Source organism: Nanorana parkeri, unplaced genomic scaffold, assembly GCF_000935625.1.
Source record: "Nanorana parkeri isolate BGI_ZX_2015 unplaced genomic scaffold, ASM93562v1 scaffold204, whole genome shotgun sequence".
NCBI lineage: Eukaryota > Metazoa > Chordata > Amphibia > Anura > Dicroglossidae > Nanorana > Nanorana parkeri.
The window spans coordinates 301,017-308,152 of record NW_017306472.1 but is presented as its reverse complement, the minus strand read 5'-3'; the positions used below and the strand labels follow the sequence as shown (position 1 = coordinate 308,152).

The window sequence follows — 7,136 nt, the reverse complement described above, 5'->3', positions numbered from 1 at the left end:
TAAAGCGCTGCGCAAACTGTTGGCGCGATATAAATCCTGTATTATAATAATAATAATAATAAGTTAGATTATTTAGTGCTGCATTCAGTTCAAACTTTACAGTGATTAGTTTAAATGGGTTTATTTGTATTGATCATTTTATATATTCATATTTGGTCTTCTTTTTTTCTTTCACTGTATTTTTTGACATATATATTTCATATATCTTTTTTGATATGTATACAGTTTCTGATTAGGATTTAGGGGTTTAGTGTTATGCACACAAACTGCTGATTTATTTTAAGATAACAGAATGAATTAAACCCTAGTTCCTTCAACCAAGAAGTTCCAGTCTATTCAACCCAGGAGCTCCAGTCCATTCAACCGAGAAGCTCCAGTCCATTTAACCCAGAAGCTCCAGACTATCCAACCAAGAAGATCCAGTCCATTCAACCCAGAATCTCCAGGCCATTCAACCCAGTAGCTCTAGTCCATTTAACCTAGCAGCTCCAGTCCATTCAATCCGGAAACTGCAGTCCATTCAAACTAGCAGCTCCAGTCCATTCAACCCAGAAGCTCCAGTCCATTTCAACCCAGAAGCTCCTGTCCATTTCAACCCAGAAGCTCCAGTCCATTTCAACCCAGAAGCTCCAGTCCATTTCAACCCAGAAGCTCCAGTCCATTCAACCCCTTAGCTCCAGTCCATTTAACTTAGCAGCTCCAGTCCATTTAACTTAGCAGCTCCAGTCCATTCAACCCAGAAGCTCCAGTCCATTTAACCCAGAAGCTCCAGTCCATTTAACCCAGAAGCTCCAGACCATCCAACCCAGAAGCTCCAGACCATCCAACCCAGAAGCTCCAGTCCATTCAACCAAGCAGTTCTAGTCCATTCAACCCAGAAGTTCTAGTCCATTCAACCCAGTAGCTCTAGTCCATTCAACCCAGTAGCTCTAGTCAATTTAACCTAGACGCTCCAGTCCATTCAACCCGGAAACTGCAGTGCATTCAACCTAGCAGCTCCAGTCCATTCAATCCAGAAGCTCCAGTCCATTCAACCCAGTAGCTCCAGTCCATTTATCCTAGCAGCTCCAGCCGATTCAACCCAGAAGCTTCAGTCCATTTAACCCAGAAGCTCAAGACCACCCAACCCAGAGGCTCCAGTCCATTCAACCTAGAAGTTCCAGCCTGGATCTGTGAATCAGTGGGGGACAGCGACAGAGGGGGGAGTAGAATTGAATAGACCAGAAGCTCCAGTCCATTCAAACCCAGAAGTTCCAGTCCATTTACCCCGAAGCTCCAGACCATCCAACACAGAAGATCCAGTCCATCCAACCCAGAAGCTCCAATCCATTCAACCTAGAAGCTCCAGTCCAGTCAACCCAGAAGATCCAGCCTGGATCTGTGAGTCTGTGGGGGGCAGTGAGAGAGGGGGAGTGCATCAGTCCAAGCTGCATTTTTTTATTCTTTCCCATGTTAAGCTACTTATATAAAAAATAAATAAGTGAAGCTCTGCTTTAACAGACATGCATGTCAATGTTGATGTTAGTACAGAACTGCACTGTAGTTCTTAAATGCAGAATCTATCCTTCCTCCTCCCTCCCCTCCTCTGTCTCTCGCTCTCTCTTTCTTTTCCTCTCTCCAAATCACAGAGCCAGTGACATGCCTCCATCCGACCAATGTTGAGTGTTGATCTGAGGATTTGGCATGTCAGCCAGTGTCTACACAAGCTTAAGTTTCTATTATTACGCAAAGGATTATCAGGACAGTAGCCTTGCCACAGAATTACAGCCAATCTGCTTGAACACAAGGCTCCTTTTTTTATCCTCCTCCTCTTCATAAATTCTCTTTTGTTTTTTGTTTTTTTTTTGCATTTGTTTGGAATGGTTATTTCCCTAAAAGTGGATAACTGGCTTTTACAGATTTGAAGCAAAGCAACATTGCTTTTAATTATCACTAGGGAAGCGTAAAAAAAAAAAAAAGGAAAGGAAAAAAAAAAAAGCAACCCAAGCTGCTTGAATGTGTGTGTCTATTTTCCCTTTCCTGAGCTGTGGAGGGCTCTGCCATCTATCGCACTCACAAGGATAACAGCAGATCAGGCGTTCCTACTGTAGCTCTTCTCTCTGGCTGTGCGTTGGTGTCTTTCCTGCATCCTCCGGTTGGAAGTTCTGCATCCACCCCCCCTGTGCCCTGAACGAGCACGTAAAGGTCTACCGTCTGCACAATGCAAAATCTGTAAAGGGATGCTGGTGTTTTAAAGGAGGGGATATCAAACGGTGGGATCTGTGGTGGCTTATCACCTGCAAACGCTGTGGATATACTGTACTGTGTCAGGAGGAAACCCGAGGATCCACCTAATCAGGCTTTGCTGCTGCTTTGCAATTTCTGCCTGAAAAAATCCCACTCGGAGAGAGAAGAGGACTTGGGTTTGTCCTTTCCGTGCAGGATGCCTGGCTTTTTTTATTCTCGAGCACCGGGCAAAGGTCTAGCTGCCATTCCTTTTTGCTAAAAGAGGATACATGCATCTTCTAGCAGGTAAGCCGAGCAAAATTTTTCTGCGGATGGCAGATGATTTTCAACTTGGGTTTGAATGGTTCTGTTAAATGGAAAGCAAGAAAATGCTAGACCAGAACCCAATTGGGACTTGGAAGGAGGACAGTTAGCGAGATGGGGCTTTGAAGGCTGTACATGATTTTGGGCACAGCTGGTCTTTTATGTGTTCTGCTGTTTAGACTTACCTGAAGAGGAGGGAGGGGTCCAAGCCTCGGCGGGCGCTTGTTGAGGTCTCCGAAAATAAGCTTGTGAAGGGGTGCAGATGATGACAGGTCTGCTGAAACCTGCATGAGATATGGGGCACCAAGGCTATTTATTTATGATGAGCGATGGCTGGTCACCACAGCTGGTCACATATCACAGATTGTGCACCCTGTGCATTATGCATTGCAATGTAAATACCGATCATTCAAATGTAATCTTGCAGCAATACATGATAAGATTGGTTTGCGTTGCTTGTCTTTCACCCTGATAATCTCTGATCAGGCACTGATCTTCAGTTAGAAGGAAAGCTTGTTTTTTTTTCCTCCTCTGGTCTGTGGGAGGTGATGCTGCGCTGCAAAATTTGGCAAAGTCTTTTTGGTAGTTTTTTAATTAGCTTCTGCTTACTGGTGAGCTTCCTAAAGAGTGGGAGACTGCTGAAATAGATTAGCCTTGGAGGGGTTAATGATGTGAAGAATTAATATGTGGCGATGCGGAGAGGGTATCGGAGGTAGAGGTGGGGGAAGAGGGGGAGGGCAAGGGCAAAAAAAAATGGTTAATGTTTGCAAAATGTTATGATCTTCAGTTGGCTTTGGGGATGGTTCGGCTTATATGGGAGAGCCCTGTCCTGGAATGGGGTCAAGGAAATGATATTTAGTGGGTCGGGCACACGATTTAGTGACACTGAATGTTCTGAAAAGGTAACGTCCTCGACGAGGCTAATGCCATCGTACAATGCAGCTTTCACACTGCCAAAATCTAGATTGACGGGTCCATAGCACAAGCCGTCACCTGTCTGTCATAACAAGCTAATGTCAACAGTGGGGGTCTCTGGAATGATTGGATGGCTTCAAAATAGGAATTCAACGCTGGTCCGGACTACTTCACCCTGAGACCTAGCTATTCAAGAACAAATAAAATGTCTTTAGGACTAGGAAAACATAACATTTACAAAATGTGCTTGCCTATAGTGGATGTTCTCTCCTTGCGGTATGATATGGTGTCCATCCCTCTTCAGAAGGCTCAGGGTTTCCAATTAAAGGATTTAAGCCTTTGGTGTTAAAAGTGAGCATCTGCTGGAAGCCATGCACCCCGGTATGAGGGTACGGCTTATATGTATGCACTGCACAGCCTGTCTGTGGCACATACACCTCCCTCTGTGTGTTTTTAACGTGTTCACTGAAATCTCCGAGCCCTGTCTCTGCAGCGGTGTGATGAATACGTGTGGCATGTTGGGTTTTTGCATTTGATCTGCGTGTCATGTGTATACTGCCAGGTGGGCTTAAGGGTCACACTGCACAAATTCGGTAAAATGCTGTACTTACATGTTTATAAAGGCAAGAACACAAAAAAGACCTATCTGTACTTATCTAAAGGGGATCAATGTTGAAATTACACATGTGCCATGTTCTAATGACACACGCACACACACACACTCTCTCTCATCTCTCGCTTTCCTCTTTTTCTCCCCCTTCTCTTCTCTCTCTATACCCCCCCCCCCTCTCTCTTGCTCTTTCCTTTCTCTCTTCTCTTCTCTCACTTCTCCCTCTCTTTTCTCTCTTTCTCTCTCTCTCTCCTTCTCTAACTCCTCTGCCCTCCTCTCTTCTCTGCCCTGGTTTTTATATAATTTTCTATTTCCCCTACTTCTCTCTTCTCTTTCTCTCCTCCTTTCTCTCTCTCCTCACTTTCTTTCTCTCTCTTTCTATTCCTTTCTATTTCTTTCCTTCTCTCTCATGTCTTCTCTCTCCTCTTCTTTTTTGTTTCTCCTCACTGTCACTCCTCTTTTCTGTCTCTCCTCTCTATCCTCTTTCTATAATCTCTCTCTCTCTTTCATTTCCCTCTCTCTTTCATTTCTCTCTCTCTCTCTCTCTCTCTTTTCTCTCACTTCTTCTCCCTCTCTTCTCTCGCTCTCCTCTCATGCCTCTCCCTCCTCTCTTCCCTCCCCGTTTTTTTTCTATCATTTTCTATCTCCCCTCCTTCTCTCTTTATCTCTCATTTCTCTCTCTCCTTCTCTCTTTATCTCTCATTTCTCTCTCTCCTTCTCTCTTTATCTCTCATTTCTCTCTCTCCTTCTCTCTTTCTCTCTCATTTCTCTCTCTCCTTCTCTCTTTCTCTCTCTTTCTATTCCTCTCCATTTCTCTCATCTCTCTCCTTCTCTCTCATCTCTTCTCATCTCTCTCCCTTTCTCTCATCTCTTCTCACGCCTCTTCTTTTCTGTCTCTCCTCCTCACTTCCACCCCTCTTCTATCTCTCTCCTTTTCTCTTTCCTCTTTCTATCATCTCTTTCTCTATCCTCGCCCTCTCTCTTTCTCTCCTTTCCCTTCTCTCTATCTTTCTATCTCTTGACACACACACATATGCATGCTCATATACACACACACACACACACACACACACACACAATCATTTGAAAAAAAAACCCTCTCTGCACACACACAGTCATACAAACACAGAGAATAACACAAACACACAACCATGTGCAACAACCTATAACAACCAAGCAAACACAATCCTTATGTTGTGAGGACTGCACTTAATTGATTGAAAAGTGACGTCCGTTTGCCACAGGTTTATGCACAATCTCAACCTTGCCTTAGATCTATCTGACACTGTTTATGTGCCGATCTATTGAAGACGACCCCAGTTCAAAGAAATGTGCCAGCCTCAGCCGCTGGTGCCATTTCACTCTCCAATATGAAACCCTTTGAACTTGCAGTGACCATGTAAGATGGGACCAAGCACGACCAGCCAGCAAATTAGCATGGCACATGGACATCAGTCCTGTACGGAGAAGCGGGCTGAGGCATCGCTGCCACCTTGGAATATTTTCAGATGTCTGGCTGAATTATTAATCCTGGCGCTGCCGTAACGAGCTGTGATTAAATGAGGAATATCGGTGGAGCTCGGCTCCCCTGTCCAGGTCTCCAGCTCGGTTTTGGGGTTCTGTGGAATTTTTGGGGATGTTTTCTTTTTGGTGCTGCAGGGATGAGAGTAAAGAAGATGCCTTGACTGGCATGTCGGAATCCCCTGAGATATCCATGTCTGCAGTACCCTAATGTGAATTCATGCAGTGAAATTGGATGCCTGGTGCTTATTATAATCAGATTATAGTGCATATTGTAAAAAGTGGTAATGCCCTCCTGTTCTAGTATACTCCAAGGTTTATCTAGGGGAGGGTGGCAGGGGCACGATGGGAAGGAGGGGGGAGCAATATCACATCTGGAGGGAAACATAGTAATTGGAATGCTCGGGAGGCAAGTGAATGTGCTGAAAGAGGCTCTTATGGTACATTAACAGAGTTTCCACTGTCTTCGGCAACCTAGCACGCACAGTGACACGGTATGATGAAAACAAATGACTTGATTAAAATTTATTGTGGCCTGAAATGCAATGGGTAAGCTTGATCCCTACTCCAAAAATCTTCCTCTCCATCCCACTTGAACCTGTATGACCTTAAAGGTTGGGATTTCCAGTTCCTTAACAGGTGATTTGCTGCAGGGTGCAGATGATGGGACTGGTAGTCCTTCTGTTTTTGGAAGTGCTTGAAGACGTGTAGCTCATTGACCAGTGATGTCAGGAATATGTCCGGGGCTTGAAGTTCATTGACTGACCTCTAAGTTGATGAAGAACTACATGTCACATCATGAAGCACTGTAGGGTTTGATGCAGAGTGTAGATGCTGGGACCAGTATTTCCACAGCTATGGGATTGGTGAAAGGATGTTCATGTTGGGATTTGCAGTTCCTTGACAGGTGATGTACTGCACGGTGCAGATGGTGGGACTTGTAGTTCCCTCAGCTATGGAACTGCTGCAGAATGATCACACTGGGATTGCTAGCTCATTGACCACCAAAGTGGGGCCATGCATTGTTGCACTTGTAGTTCCTAAGCTATGGAGGTGCTGCAGGTTGGTTATGCTAGGACTTGCAGTTTACAGACCACAGGGGCAGTGCTGGATGCGCATGTTGGGAGGTGTAGTTCCTCAACCAATGGAAATGACTATAGCTTGAAGTTTATTGACTGTTGAGTGAAAGGAAACCTTACAGTTATTGAAGAACTTCTTGTCCCATCACAAAGTACTATAAGGTTTGCTGCAGGGTGCAGATGATGGGAGTTGTAGTTCCTAGCTTTGAAATTCCTGCAGAATGTTCATGCTGGGAGTTATAGTTCATTGACCAGCAACAAGGCATGCAGTGTTGGACTGGCAGTTGCTCAACTATAGAAGTGGTGCAGGCTGTGTATGCTGGGGCTTGTAGTTCACTGACCACAGGACCACTGCAGGATGTGCATGCTGGCAGTTGTTCCCTGAGAGAGGTTACCTTGCAAGGTGCATATGCTGGGACTTCTAGTTCATTGATAAACAACATCCTGCAAGGCGTGCATTTTTTGCACCTGACGTTCCTCAA

The 7,136-nt window shown here is 44.8% G+C and overlaps 1 long non-coding RNA gene across 1 annotated transcript in view; it reads left to right on the top strand.

Moving 5' to 3' along the window:
* The first annotated feature begins 1,971 nt into the window (after positions 1–1,971).
* LOC108786341 overlaps positions 1,972–7,136 on the top strand; it is a 209,844-nt gene continuing 204,679 nt past the window's right edge. The window contains exon 1 of the long non-coding RNA XR_001941192.1: positions 1,972–2,511. This is a non-coding gene — a long non-coding RNA (uncharacterized LOC108786341). The remainder of the gene's footprint in view (positions 2,512–7,136) is intronic.